Below are 15362 nucleotides of genomic sequence, written 5' to 3' on the forward strand. Positions count from 1 at the left end.
GCCAGGCCCGCTTGCCAACTAGTGCCACCACTCATATCTGTTGTAACAGTATTGTAAATTTTGCAAAAAAAAACCTTTTTTGACTGTGAAACATCAGTCTGCTAGTGTAATCTAATTGCAGTTGCCTGCCTGCCAGCGTGTGTGCCAGGCTCACTTGCCAAGTAGTGCCACCACTCATATCTGTTGTAACAGTAGTGTAAATATTTAATAAAAAATCTTTTTTGACTGTGAAAAATTAGTCTGCTAGTGTAATCTAATAGCAGTTGCCTGCCTGCCAGCGTGTGTGCCAGGCCCGCTTGCCAACTAGTGCCACCACTCATATCTGTTGTAACAGTAATGTAATTTTTTTAAAAAAAAAACTTTTTTGACTGTGAAACATCAGTCTGCTAGTGAAATCTAATAGCAGTTGCCTGCCTGCCAGCGTGTGTGCCAGGCCCATTTGCCAACTAGTGCCACCACTCATATCTGTTGTAACAGTATTGTAAATTTTTAAAAAAAAAACTTTTTTGACTGTGAAACATCAGTCTGCTAGTGTAATCTAATTGCAGTTGCCTGCCTGCCAGCGTGTGTGCCAGGCTCACTTGCTAAGTGCCACCACTCATATCTGTTGTAACAGTAGTGTAAATTAAAAAAAAAAAAAACTTTTTTGACTGTGAAACACCAGTCTGCTAGTGTAATCTAATAGCAGTTGCCTGCCTGCCAGTGTGTGTGCCAGGCCCACTTGCCAACTTGTGCCACCACTCATATCTGTTGTAACAGTATTGTAAATTTTTTTATAAAATCTTTCTTGACTGTGAAACATCAGTCTGCTAGTGTAATCTAATTGCAGTTGCCTGCCTGCCAGTGTGTGTGCCAGGTCCACTTGCTAAGTGCCACCACTCATATCTGTTGTAACAGTATTGTAAATTTGGTAAAAAAAAACTTTTTTGACTGTGAAACATCAGTCTGCTAGTGTAATCTAATTGCAGTTGCCTGCCTGCCAGCGTGTGTGCCAGGCCCATTTGCCAACTAGTGCCACCACTCATATCTGTTGTAACAGTAGTGTAAATATTTTAAAAAAAATCTTTTTTGACTGTGAAAAATCAGTCTGCTAGTGTAATCTAATAGCAGTTGCCTGCCTGCCAGCGTGTGTGCCAGGCCCACTTGCCTGCTAGTGCCACCACTCATATCTGTTGTAACAGTAGTGTTAATTTAAAAAAAAAAACCTTTTGACTTTGAAACATCAGTCTGCTATTGTAATCTAATAGCAGTTGCCTGCCTGCCAGCGTGTGTGCCAGTCCCACTTGCCAATTAGTGCCACCACTCATATCTGTTGTAACAGTAATGTAAATTTTGTTAAAAAAAAAAAATTTGACTGTGAAACATCAGTCTGCTAGTGTAATCTAATAGCAGATGCCTGCCTGCCAGCGTGTTTGCCAGACCCACTTGCCAACTAGTGCCACCACTCATATCTGTTGTAACAGTAGTGTAAATTTTTTTTTAAAAACTCTTTTGACTGTGAAACATCAGTCTGCTAGTGTAATTTAATAGCAGTTGCCTGCAAGCCAGTGTGTGTGCCAGGCCCACTTGCTAAGTGCCACCACTCATATCTGTTGTAACAGTATTGTAAATTTTGTAAAAAAAAACTTTTTTGACTGTGAAACATCAGTCTGCTAGTGTAATCTAATTGCAGTTGCCTGCCTGCCAGCGTGTGTGCCAGGCTCACTTGCCAACGAGTGCCACCACTCATATCTGTTGTAACAGTAGTGTAAATATTTAAAAAAAAATATTTTTTAACTGTGAAAAATTAGTCTGCTAGTGTAATCTAATAGCAGTTGCCTGCCTGCCAGCGTGTGTGCCAGGCCCACTTGCCAACTAGTTCCACCACTCATATCTGTTGTAACAGTAGTGTAATTTTTAAAAAAAAACTTTTTTGACTGTGAAACATCAGTCTGCTAGTGTAATCTAATTGCAGTTGCCTGCCTACCAGTGTGTGTGCCAGGCTAACTTGCTAAGAGCCTCCACTCATATCTGTTGTAACAGTAGTGTAATTTTTGTAAAAAAAAACTTTTTTTGACTGTGAAACATCAGACTGCTAGTGTAATCTAATAGCAGTTGTCTGCCTGCCAGTGTGTGTGCCCGGACCACTTGCCAACTAGTGCCACCACTCATATCTGTTGTAACAGTATTGTAAAAATGTTTTATAAAATCTTTCTTGACTGTGAAACATCAGTCTGCTAGTGTAATCTAATTGCAGTTGCCTGCCTGCCAGTGTGTGTGCCAGGCCCACTTGCTAAGTGCCACCACTCATATCTGTTGTAACAGTATAGTAAATTTTGTAAAAAAAAAACTTTTTGGACTGTGAAACATCAGTCTGCTAGTGTAATCTAATTGCAGTTGCCTGCCTGCCAGCGTGTGTGCTAGGCCCACTTGCTAAGTGCCACCACTCATATATGTTGTAACAGTAGTGTAAATTTAAAAAAAAAAACTTTTTTGACTGTGAAACATCAGTCTGCTAGTGTAATCTAATAGCAGTTGCCTGCCTGCCAGTGTGTGTGCCAGACCCACTTGCTAAGTGCCACCACTCATATCTGTTGTAACAGTATTGTAAATTTTGTAAAAAAAAACTTTTTTGACTGTGAAACATCAGTCTGCTAGTGTAATCTAATTGCAGTTGCCTGCCTGCCTGCCAGCGTGTGTGCCAGGCTCACTTGCCAACGAGTGCCACCACTCATATCTGTTGTAACAGTAGTGTAAATATTTAAAAAAAAATCTTTTTTGACTGTGAAAAATCAGTCTGCTAGTGTAATCTAATAGCAGTTGCCTGCCTGCCAGCGTGTGTGCCAGGCCCACTTGCCAACTAGTGCCACCACTCATATCTGTTGTAACAGTAGTGTAATTTTTTTTAAAAAACTTTTTTGACTGTGAAACATCAGTCTGCTAGTGTAATCTAATTGCAGTTGCCTGCCTGCCAGTGTGTGTGCCAGGCTAACTTGCTAAGTGCCACCACTCATATCTGTTATAACAGTAGTGTAATTTTTGTAAAAAAAAACTTTTTTTGACTGTGAAACATCAGTCTGCTAGTGTAATCTAATAGCAGTTGTCTGCCTGCCAGTGTGTGTGCCCGGACCACTTGCCAACTAGTGCCACCGCTCATATCTGTTGTAAAAGTATTGTAAAAATGTTTTATAAAATCTTTCTTGACTGTGAAACATCAGTCTGCTAGTGTAATCTAATTGCATTTGCCTGCCTGCCAGTGTGTGTGCCAGGCCCACTTGCTAAGTGCCACCACTCATATCTGTTGTAACAGTATAGTAAATTTTGTAAAAAAAAACTTTTTTGACTGTGAAACATCAGTCTGCTAGTGTAATCTAATAGCAGTTGCCTGCCTGCCAGCATGTGTGCCAGGCTCACTTGCCAACTAGTGCCACCACTCATATCTGTTGTAACAGTATTGTAAATTTTTTAAAAAAATATTTTTTGACTGTTAAACATCAGTCTGCTAGTGTAATCTAATTGCAGTTGCCTGCCTGCCAGCGTGTGTGCCAGGCCCACTTGCTAAGTGCCACCACTCATATATGTTGTAACAGTAGTGTAAATTTAAAAAAAAAAAACTTTTTTGACTGTGAAACATCAGTCTGCTAGTGTAATTTAATAGCAGTTGCCTGCCTGCCAGTGTGTGTGCCAGACCCACTTGCTAAGTGCCACCACTCATATCTGTTGTAACAGTATTGTAAATTTTGTAAAAAAAACTTTTTTGACTGTGAAACATCAGTCTGCTAGTGTAATCTAATTGCAGTTGCCTGCCTGCCTGCCAGCGTGTGTGCCAGGCTCACTTGCCAACGAGTGCCACCACTCATATCTGTTGTAACAGTAGTGTAAATATTTTAAAAAAAAATCTTTTTTAACTATGAAAAATCAGTCTGCTAGTGTAATCTAATAGCAGTTGCCTGCCTGCCAGCGTGTGTGCCAGGCCCACTTGCCAACTAGTGCCACCACTCATATCTGTTGTAACAGTAGTGTAATTTTTTTTAAAAAACTTTTTTGACTGTGAAACATCAGTCTGCTAGTGTAATCTAATTGCAGTTGCCTGCCTGCCAGTGTGTGTGCCAGGCTAACTTGCTAAGTGCCACCACTCATATCTGTTATAACAGTAGTGTAATTTTTGTAAAAAAAAACTTTTTTTGACTGTGAAACATCAGTCTGCTAGTGTAATCTAATAGCAGTTGTCTGCCTGCCAGTGTGTGTGCCCGGACCACTTGCCAACTAGTGCCACCGCTCATATCTGTTGTAACAGTATTGTAAAAATGTTTTATAAAATCTTTCTTGACTGTGAAACATCAGTCTGCTAGTGTAATCTAATTGCATTTGCCTGCCTGCCAGTGTGTGTGCCAGGCCCACTTGCTAAGTGCCACCACTCATATCTGTTGTAACAGTATTGTAAATTTTGTAAAAAAAAAACTTTTTTGACTGTGAAACATCAGTCTGCTAGTGTAATCTAATAGCAGTTGCCTGCCTGCCAGCGTGTGTGCCAGGCCCACTTGCCAACTAGTGCCACCACTCATATCTGTTGTAACAGTATTGTAAATTTTTTTAAAAAAAACTTTTTTGACTGTTAAACATCAGTCTGCTAGTGTAATCTAATTGCAGTTGCCTGCCTGCCAGTGTGTGTGCCAGGCCCACTTGCTAAGTGCAACCACTCATATCTGTTGTAACAGTAGTGTAAATTTAAAAAAAAAAAACTTTTTTGACTGTGAAACATCAGTCTGCTAGTGTAATTTAATAGCAGTTGCCTGCCTGCCAGTGTGTGTGTGCCAGGCCCACTTGCTAAGTGCCACCACTCATATCTGTTGTAACAGTATTGTAAATTTTGTAAAAAAAAACTTTTTTGACTGTGAAACATCAGTCTGCTAGTGTAATCTAATTGCAGTTGCCTGCCTGCCTGCCAGCGTGTGTGCCAGGCTCACTTGCCAACGAGTGCCACCACTCATATCTGTTGTAACAGTAGTGTAAATATTTAAAAAAAAATCTTTTTTAACTGTGAAAAATCAGTCTGCTAGTGTAATCTAATAGCAGTTGCCTGCCTGCCAGCGTGTGTGCCAGGCCCAATTGCCAACTAGTGCCACCACTCATATCTGTTGTAACAGTAGTGTAATTTTTTTAAAAAAACTTTTTTGACTGTGAAACATCAGTCTGCTAGTGTAATCTAATTGCAGTTGCCTGCCTGCCAGTGTGTGTGCCAGGCTCACTTGCTAAGTGCCACCACTCATATCTGTTGTAACAGTAGTGTAAATTTTGTAAAAAAAAACTTTTTTTGACTGTGAAACATCAGTCTGCTAGTGTAATCTAATAGCAGTTGCATGCCTGCCAGCGTGTGTGCCAGGCCCACTTGCCAACTAGTGCCACCACTCATATCTGTTGTAACAGTAGTGTAATTTTTTAAAAAAAAACTTTTTTGACTGTGAAACATCAGTCTGCTAGTGTAATCTAATAGCAGTTTTCTGCCTGCCAGCGTGTGTGCCAGGCCCACTTGCCAACTAGTGCCACCACTCATATCTGTTGTAACAGTAGTGTAATTTTTAAAAAAAAAACTTTTTTGACTGTGAAACATCACACTGCTAGTGTAATCTAATTGCAGTTGCCTGCCTGCCAGTGTGTGTGCCAGGCTTACTTGCTAAGTGCCACCACTCATATCTGTTGTAACAGTAGTGTAATTTTTGTAAAAAAAAACCTTTTGACTTTGAAACATCAGTCTGCTATTGTAATCTAATAGCAGATGCCTGCCTGCCAGCGTGTGTGCCAGGCCCACTTGCTAACTAGTGCCACCACTCATATCTGTTGTAACAGTAGTGTAAATTTTGAAAAAAAAAAACTTTTTTGACTGTGAAACATCAGTCTGCTAGTGTAATGTAATAGCAGTTGCCTGCCTGCCAGCGTGTGTGCCAGGCCCACTTGCCAACTAGTGCCACCACTCAAATCTGTTGTAACAGTAGTGTAATTTAAAAAAAAAAAAAATTTGACTTTGAAACATCAGTCTGCTAGTGTAATCTAATTGCAGTTGTCTGCCTGCCAGCGTGTGTGCCAGGCCCACTTGCCAACTAGTGCCACCACTCATATCTGTTGTAACAGTAGTGTAAATATTTTTTTTTTAAAAAGATTTTTGACTGTGAAACATCAGTCTGCTAGTGTAATCTAATTGCAGTTGCCGGCCTGCCAGCGTGTGTACCAGGCCCACTTGCCATCTAGTGCTACCACTCATATCTGTTGTAACTGTAGTGTAAATTTTGTAAAAACAAACTTTTTTGACTGTGAAACATCAGTCTGCTAGTGTAATCTAATTGCAGTTGCCTGCCTGCCAGTGTGTGTGCCAGGCTAACTTGCTAAGTGCCACCACTCATATCTGTTATAACAGTAGTGTACTTTTTGTAAAAAAAAACTTTTTTTGACTGTGAAACATCAGTCTGCTAGTGTAATCTAATAGCAGTTGTCTGCCTGCCAGTGTGTGTGCCCGGACCACTTGCCAACTAGTGCCACCACTCATATCTGTTGTAACAGTATTGTAAAAATGTTTTATAAAATCTTTCTTGACTGTGAAACATCAGTCTGCTAGTGTAATCTAATTGCATTTGCCTGCCTGCCAGTGTGTGTGCCAGGCCCACTTGCTAAGTGTCACCACTCATATCTGTTGTAACAGTATTGTAAATTTTGTAAAAAAAAACTTTTTTGACTGTGAAACATCAGTCTGCTAGTGTAATCTAATAGCAGTTGCCTGCCTGCCTGCCAGCGTGTGTGCCAGGCCCACTTGCCAACTAGTGCCACCACTCATATCTGTTGTAACAGTATTGTAAATTTTTTTAAAAAAAACTTTTTTGACTGTTAAACATCAGTCTGCTAGTGTAATCTAATTGCAGTTGCCTGCCTGCCAGCGTGTGTGCCAGGCCCACTTGCTAAGTGCCACCACTCATATCTGTTGTAACAGTAGTGTAAATTTAAAAAAAAAAAACTTTTTGACTGTGAAACATCAGTCTGCTAGTGTAATTTAATAGCAGTTGCCTGCCTGCCAGTGTGTGTGCCAGGCCCACTTGCTAAGTGCCACCACTCATATCTGTTGTAACAGTATTGTAAATTTTGTAAAAAAAAACTTTTTTGACTGTGAAACATGTCTGCTAGTGTAATCTAATTGCAGTTGCCTGCCTGCCTGCCAGCGTGTGTGCCAGGCCCACTTGCCAACTAGTGCCACCACTCAAATCTCTTGTAACAGTAGTGTAATTTAAAAAAAAAAAAAATTGACTTTGAAACATCAGTCTGCTAGTGTAATCTAATTGCAGTTGTCTGCCTGCCAGCGTGTGTGCCAGGCCCACTTGCCAACTAGTGCCACCACTCATATCTGTTGTAACAGTAGTGTAAATAGTTTTTTTTTAAAAGATTTTTGACTGTGAAACATCAGTCTGCTAGTGTAATCTAATTGCAGTTGCCGGCCTGCCAGCGTGTGTACCAGGCCCACTTGCCATCTATTGCCACCACTCATATCTGTTGTAACTGTAGTGTAAATTTTGTAAAAACAAACTTTTTTGACTGTGAAACATCAGTCTGCTAGTGTAATCTAATAGCAGTTGCCTGCCTGCCAGCGTGTGTGCCAGGCCCACTTGCCAACTAGTGCCACCACTCATATCTGTTGTAACAGTAGTGTAATTTTTTTTAAAAAAACTTTTTTGACTGTGAAACATCAGTCTGCTAGTGTAATCTAATTGCAGTTGCCTGCCTGCCAGTGTGTGTGCCAGGCTCACTTGCTAAGTGCCACCACTCATATCTGTTGTAACAGTAGTGTAATTTTTGTAAAAAAAAACTTTTTTGACTGTGAAACATCAGTCTGCTAGTGTAATTTAATTGCAGTTGCCTGCCTGCCAGTGTGTGTGCCAGGCTCACTTGCTAAGTGCCACCACTCATATCTGTTGTAACAGTAGTGTAATTTTTGTAAAAAAAAAACTTTTGACTTTGAAACATCAGTCTGCTATTGTAATCTAATAGCAGTTGCCTGCCTGCCAGTGTGGGTGCCAGTCCCACTTGCCAACTAGAGCCACCACTCATATCTGTTGTAACAGTAATATAAATTTTGTTAAAAAAAAATTTGACTGTAAAACATCAGTCTGCTAGTGTAATCTAATAGCAGATGCCTGCCTGCCAGCGTGTGTGCCAGGCCCACTTGCTAACTAGTGCCAACACTCATATCTGTTGTAACAGTAGTGTAAATTTTGAAAAAAAAAAAACTTTTTTGACTGTGAAACATCAGTCTGCTAGTGTAATGTAATAGCAGTTGCCTGCCTGCCAGCGTGTGTGCCAAGCCCACTTGCCAACTAGTGCCACCACTCATATCTGTTGTAACAGTAGTGTAAATAGTTTTTTTAAAAAAGATTTTTGACTGTGAAACATCAATCTGCTAGTGTAATCTAATTGCAGTTGCCTGCCTGCCTGCCAGCGTGTGTGCCAGGCCCACTTGCCAACTAGTGCCACCACTCATATCTGTTGTAACAGTAGTGTAATTTAAAAAAAAAAAACTTTTTTGACTGTGAAACATCAGTCTGCTAGTGTAATCTAATTGCAGTTGCTTGCCTGCCAGTGTGTGTGTCAGGCTCACTTGCTAAGTGCCACCACTCATATCTGTTGTAACAGTAGTGTAAATTTTGTAAAAAAAAACTTTTTTGACTGTGAAACATCAGTCTGCTAGTGTAATCTAATAGCAGTTGCCTGCCTGCCAGCGTGTGTGCCAGGCCCACTTGCCAACTAGTGCCACCACTCATATCTGTTGTAACAGTATTGTAAATTTTTAAAAAAAAAACTTTTTTGACTGTGAAACATCAGTCTGCTAGTGTAATCTAATTGCAGTTGCCTGCCTGCCAGCATGTGTGCCAGGCTCACTTGCTAAGTGCCACCACTCATATCTGTTGTAACAGTAGTTTAAATTTAAAAAAAAAAACTTTTTTGACTGTGAAACATCAGTCTGCTAGTGTAATCTAATTGCAGTTGCCTGCCTGCCAGTGTGTGTGCCAGGCTCACTTGCTAAGTGCCACCACTCATATCTGTTGTAACAGTAGTGTACATTTTGTAAAAAAAAACTTTTTTTGACTGTGAAACAACAGTCTGCTAGTGTAATCTAATAGCAGTTGCCTGCCTGCCAGCGTGTGTGCCAGGCCCACTTGCCAGCTAGTGCCACCACTCATATCTGTTGTAACAGTAGTGTACATTTTGAAAAAAAAACTTTTTTGACTGTGAAACATCAGTCTTCTAGTGTAATGTAATACCAGTTGCCTGCCTGCCAGCGTGTGTGCCAGGCCCACTTGCCAACTAGTGCCACCACTCATATCTGTTGTAACAGTAGTGTAATTTTTTTTAAAAAAACTTTTTTGACTGTGAAACATCAGTCTGCTAGTGTAATCTAATTGCAGTTGCCTGCCTGCCAGTGTGTGTGCCAGGCTCACTTGCTAAGTGCCACCACTCATATCTGTTGTAACAGTAGTGTACATTTTGTAAAAAAAAACTTTTTTTGACTGTGAAACAACAGTCTGCTAGTGTAATCTAATAGCAGTTGCCTGCCTGCCAGCGTGTGTGCCAGGCCCACTTGCCAGCTAGTGCCACCACTCATATCTGTTGTAACAGTAGTGCACATTTTGAAAAAAAAACTTTTTTGACTGTGAAACATCAGTCTTCTAGTGTAATGTAATACCAGTTGCCTGCCTGCCAGCGTGTGTGCCAGGCCCACTTGCCAACTAGTGCCACCACTCATATCTGTTGTAACAGTAGTGTAATTTTTTTTAAAAAAACTTTTTTGACTGTGAAACATCAGTCTGCTAGTGTAATCTAATTGCAGTTGCCTGCCTGCCAGTGTGTGTGCCAGGCTCACTTGCTAAGTGCCACCACTCATATCTGTTGTAACAGTAGTGTAATTTTTGTAAAAAAAAAACTTTTTTGACTGTGAAACATCAGTCTGCTAGTGTAATTTAATTGCAGTTGCCTGCCTGCCAGTGTGTGTGCCAGGCTCACTTGCTAAGTGCCACCACTCATATCTGTTGTAACAGTAGTGTAATTTTTGTAAAAAAAAACTTTTTTGACTGTGAAACATCAGTCTGCTAGTGTAATTTAATTGCAGTTGCCTGCCTGCCAGTGTGTGTGCCAGGCTCACTTGCTAAGTGCCACCACTCATATCTGTTGTAACAGTAGTGTAATTTTTGTAAAAAAAAAACTTTTGACTTTGAAACATCAGTCTGCTATTGTAATCTAATAGCAGTTGCCTGCCTGCCAGTGTGTGTGCCAGTCCCACTTGCCAACTAGAGCCACCACTCATATCTGTTGTAACAGTAATATAAATTTTGTTAAAAAAAAATTTGACTGTAAAACATCAGTCTGCTAGTGTAATCTAATAGCAGATGCCTGCCTGCCAGCTTGTGTGCCAGGCCCACTTGCTAACTAGTGCCAACACTCATATCTGTTGTAACAGTAGTGTAAATTTTGAAAAAAAAAAAACTTTTTTGACTGTGAAACATCAGTCTGCTAGTGTAATCTAATTGCAGTTGCCTGCCTGCCAGTGTGTGTGCCAGGCTCACTTGCTAAGTGCCACCACTCATATCTGTTGTAACAGTAGTGTACATTTTGTAAAAAAAAACTTTTTTTGACTGTGAAACAACAGTCTGCTAGTGTAATCTAATAGCAGTTGCCTGCCTGCCAGCGTGTGTGCCAGGCCCACTTGCCAGCTAGTGCCACCACCCATATCTGTTGTAACAGTAGTGTACATTTTGAAAAAAAAACTTTTTTGACTGTGAAACATCAGTCTTCTAGTGTAATGTAATACCAGTTGCCTGCCTGCCAGCGTGTGTGCCAGGCCAACTTGCCAACTAGTGCCACCACTCATATCTGTTGTAACAGTAGTGTAATTTTTTTAAAAAAAAACTTTTTTGACTGTGAAACATCAGTCTGCTAGTGTAATCTAATTGCAGTTGCTTGCCTGCCAGTGTGTGTGTCAGGCTCACTTGCTAAGTGCCACCACTCATATCTGTTGTAACAGTAGTGTAAATTTTGTAAAAAAAAACTTTTTTGACTGTGAAACATCAGTCTGCTAGTGTAATCTAATAGCAGTTGCCTGCCTGCCAGCGTGTGTGCCAGGCCCACTTGCCAACTAGTGCCACCACTCATATCTGTTGTAACAGTATTGTAAATTTTTAAAAAAAAAACTTTTTTGACTGTGAAACATCAGTCTGCTAGTGTAATCTAATTGCAGTTGCCTGCCTGCCAGCATGTGTGCCAGGCTCACTTGCTAAGTGCCACCACTCATATCTGTTGTAACAGTAGTTTAAATTTAAAAAAAAAAACTTTTTTGACTGTGAAACATCAGTCTGCTAGTGTAATCTAATTGCAGTTGCCTGCCTGCCAGCATGTGTGCCAGGCTCACTTGCTAAGTGCCACCACTCATATCTGTTGTAACAGTAGTTTAAATTTAAAAAAAAAAACTTTTTTGACTGTGAAACATCAGTCTGCTAGTGTAATCTAATTGCAGTTGCCTGCCTGCCAGTGTGTGTGCCAGGCTCACTTGCTAAGTGCCACCACTCATATCTGTTGTAACAGTAGTGTACATTTTGTAAAAAAAAACTTTTTTTGACTGTGAAACAACAGTCTGCTAGTGTAATCTAATAGCAGTTGCCTGCCTGCCAGCGTGTGTGCCAGGCCCACTTGCCAGCTAGTGCCACCACTCATATCTGTTGTAACAGTAGTGTACATTTTGAAAAAAAAACTTTTTTGACTGTGAAACATCAGTCTTCTAGTGTAATGTAATACCAGTTGCCTGCCTGCCAGCGTGTGTGCCAGGCCCACTTGCCAACTAGTGCCACCACTCATATCTGTTGTAACAGTAGTGTAATTTTTTTTAAAAAAACTTTTTTGACTGTGAAACATCAGTCTGCTAGTGTAATCTAATTGCAGTTGCCTGCCTGCCAGTGTGTGTGCCAGGCTCACTTGCTAAGTGCCACCACTCATATCTGTTGTAACAGTAGTGTAATTTTTGTAAAAAAAAAACTTTTTTGACTGTGAAACATCAGTCTGCTAGTGTAATTTAATTGCAGTTGCCTGCCTGCCAGTGTGTGTGCCAGGCTCACTTGCTAAGTGCCACCACTCATATCTGTTGTAACAGTAGTGTAATTTTTGTAAAAAAAAACTTTTTTGACTGTGAAACATCAGTCTGCTAGTGTAATTTAATTGCAGTTGCCTGCCTGCCAGTGTGTGTGCCAGGCTCACTTGCTAAGTGCCACCACTCATATCTGTTGTAACAGTAGTGTAATTTTTGTAAAAAAAAAACTTTTGACTTTGAAACATCAGTCTGCTATTGTAATCTAATAGCAGTTGCCTGCCTGCCAGTGTGTGTGCCAGTCCCACTTGCCAACTAGAGCCACCACTCATATCTGTTGTAACAGTAATATAAATTTTGTTAAAAAAAAATTTGACTGTAAAACATCAGTCTGCTAGTGTAATCTAATAGCAGATGCCTGCCTGCCAGCTTGTGTGCCAGGCCCACTTGCTAACTAGTGCCAACACTCATATCTGTTGTAACAGTAGTGTAAATTTTGAAAAAAAAAAAACTTTTTTGACTGTGAAACATCAGTCTGCTAGTGTAATCTAATTGCAGTTGCCTGCCTGCCAGTGTGTGTGCCAGGCTCACTTGCTAAGTGCCACCACTCATATCTGTTGTAACAGTAGTGTACATTTTGTAAAAAAAAACTTTTTTTGACTGTGAAACAACAGTCTGCTAGTGTAATCTAATAGCAGTTGCCTGCCTGCCAGCGTGTGTGCCAGGCCCACTTGCCAGCTAGTGCCACCACCCATATCTGTTGTAACAGTAGTGTACATTTTGAAAAAAAAACTTTTTTGACTGTGAAACATCAGTCTTCTAGTGTAATGTAATACCAGTTGCCTGCCTGCCAGCGTGTGTGCCAGGCCAACTTGCCAACTAGTGCCACCACTCATATCTGTTGTAACAGTAGTGTAATTTTTTTAAAAAAAACTTTTTTGACTGTGAAACATCAGTCTGCTAGTGTAATCTAATTGCAGTTGCCTGCCTGCCAGTGTGTGTGCCAGGCTCACTTGCTAAGTGCCACCACTCATATCTGTTGTAACAGTAGTGTAATTTTTGTAAAAAAAAACTTTTTTTGACTGTGAAACATCAGTCTGCTAGTGTAATCTAATAGCAGTTATCTGCCTGCCAGTGTGTGTGCCCGGACCACTTGCTAACTAGTGCCACCACTCATATCTGTTGTAACAGTATTGTAAAAATGTTTTATAAAATCTTTCTTGACTGTGAAACATCAGTCTGCTAGTGTAATCTAATTGCATTTGCCTGCCTGCCAGTGTGTGTGCCAGGCCCACTTGCTAAGTGCCACCACTCATATCTGTTGTAACAGTATTGTAAATTTTGTAAAAAAAAACTTTTTTGACTGTGAAACATCAGTCTGCTAGTGTAATCTAATAGCAGTTGCCTGCCTGCCAGCGTGTGTGCCAGGCCCACTTGCCAACTAGTGCCACCACTCATATCTGTTGTAACAGTATTGTAAATTTAAAAAAAAAAAACTTTTTTGACTGTGAAACATCAGTCTGCTAGATTAATCTAATTGCAGTTGCCTGCCTGCCAGCGTGTGTGCCAGGCCCACTTGCTAAGTGCCACCACTCATATCTGTTGTAACAGTAGTGTAAATTTAAAAAAAAAAACCTTTTTGACTGTGAAACATCAGTCTGCTAGTGTAATTTAATAGCAGTTGCCTGCCTGCCAGTGTGTGTGCCAGGCCCACTTGCTAAGTGCCACCACTCATATCTGTTGTAACAGTATTGTAAATTTTGTAAAAAAAAACTTTTTGACTGTGAAACATCAGTCTTTTAGTGTAATCTAATTGCAGTTGCCTGCCAGCCAGCCTGTGTACCAGGCCCACTTGCCATCTAGTGCCACCACTCATATCTGTTGTAACTGTAGTGTAAATTTTGAAAAAAAACACTTTTTTGACTGTGAAACATCAGTCTGCTAGTGTAATGTAATAGCAGTTGCCTGCCTGCCAGCGTGTGTGCCAGGCCCACTTGCCAACTAGTGCCACCACTCACATCTGTTGTAACAGTAGTGTAATTTAAAAAAAAAATAAAAAATTGACTTTGAAACATCAGTCTGCTAGCGTAATCTAATTGCAGTTGCCTGCCTGCCAGCATGTGTGCCAGGCCCACTTGCCAACTAGTGCCACCACTCATATCTGTTGTAACAGTAGTGTAAATATTTTTTTAAAAAAGTTTTTTGGCTGTGAAACATCAGTCTGCTAGTGTAATCTAATTGCAGTTGCCTGCCTGCCAGCGTGTGTGCCAGGCTCACTTGCCAACTAGTGCCACCACTCATATCTGTTGTAACAGTATTGTAAATTTTGTAAAAAAAAACTTTTTTGACTGTGAAACATCAGTCTGCTAGTGTAATCTAATTGCAGTTGCCTGCCTGCCAGCGTGTGTGCCAGGCTCACTTGCCAACTAGTGCCACCACTCATATCTGTTGTAACAGTAGTGTAAATATTTAAAAAAATTATTTTTTGACTGTGAAAAATCAGTCTGCTAGTGTAATCTAATAGCAGTTGCCTGCCTGCCAGCGTGTGTGCCAGGCCCGCTTGCCAACTAGTGCCACCACTCATATCTGTTGTAACAGTAGTGTAATTTTTTAAAAAAAAAACTTTTTTGACTGTGAAACATCAGTCTGCTAGTGTAATCTAATTGCAGTTGCCTGCCTGCCAGAGTGTGTGCCAGGCCCACTTGCTAAGTGCCACCACTCATATCTGTTGTAACAGTAGTGTAAATTTAAAAAAAAAAACCTTTTTGACTGTGAAACATCAGTCTGCTAGTGTAATTTAATAGCAGTTGCCTGCCTGCCAGTGTGTGTGCCAGGCCCACTTGCTAAGTGCCACCACTCATATCTGTTGTAACAGTATTGTAAATTTTGTAAAAAAAAACTTTTTGACTGTGAAACATCAGTCTTTTAGTGTAATCTAATTGCAGTTGCCTGCCAGCCAGCCTGTGTACCAGGCCCACTTGCCATCTAGTGCCACCACTCATATCTGTTGTAACTGTAGTGTAAATTTTGAAAAAAAAACTTTTTTGACTGTGAAACATCAGTCTGCTAGTGTAATGTAATAGCAGTTGCCTGCCTGCCAGCGTGTGTGCCAGGCCCGCTTGCCAACTAGTGCCACCACTCATATCTGTTGTAACAGTAGTGTAATTTTTTAAAAAAAAACTTTTTTGACTGTGAAACATCAGTCTGCTAGTGTAATCTAATTGCAGTTGCCTGCCTGCCAGTGTGTGTGTCAGGCTCACTTGCTAAGTGCCAC

Source organism: Bombina bombina, chromosome 4 (assembly GCF_027579735.1).
Source record: "Bombina bombina isolate aBomBom1 chromosome 4, aBomBom1.pri, whole genome shotgun sequence".
In the NCBI taxonomy this organism is placed as follows: Eukaryota; Metazoa; Chordata; class Amphibia; order Anura; family Bombinatoridae; genus Bombina; species Bombina bombina.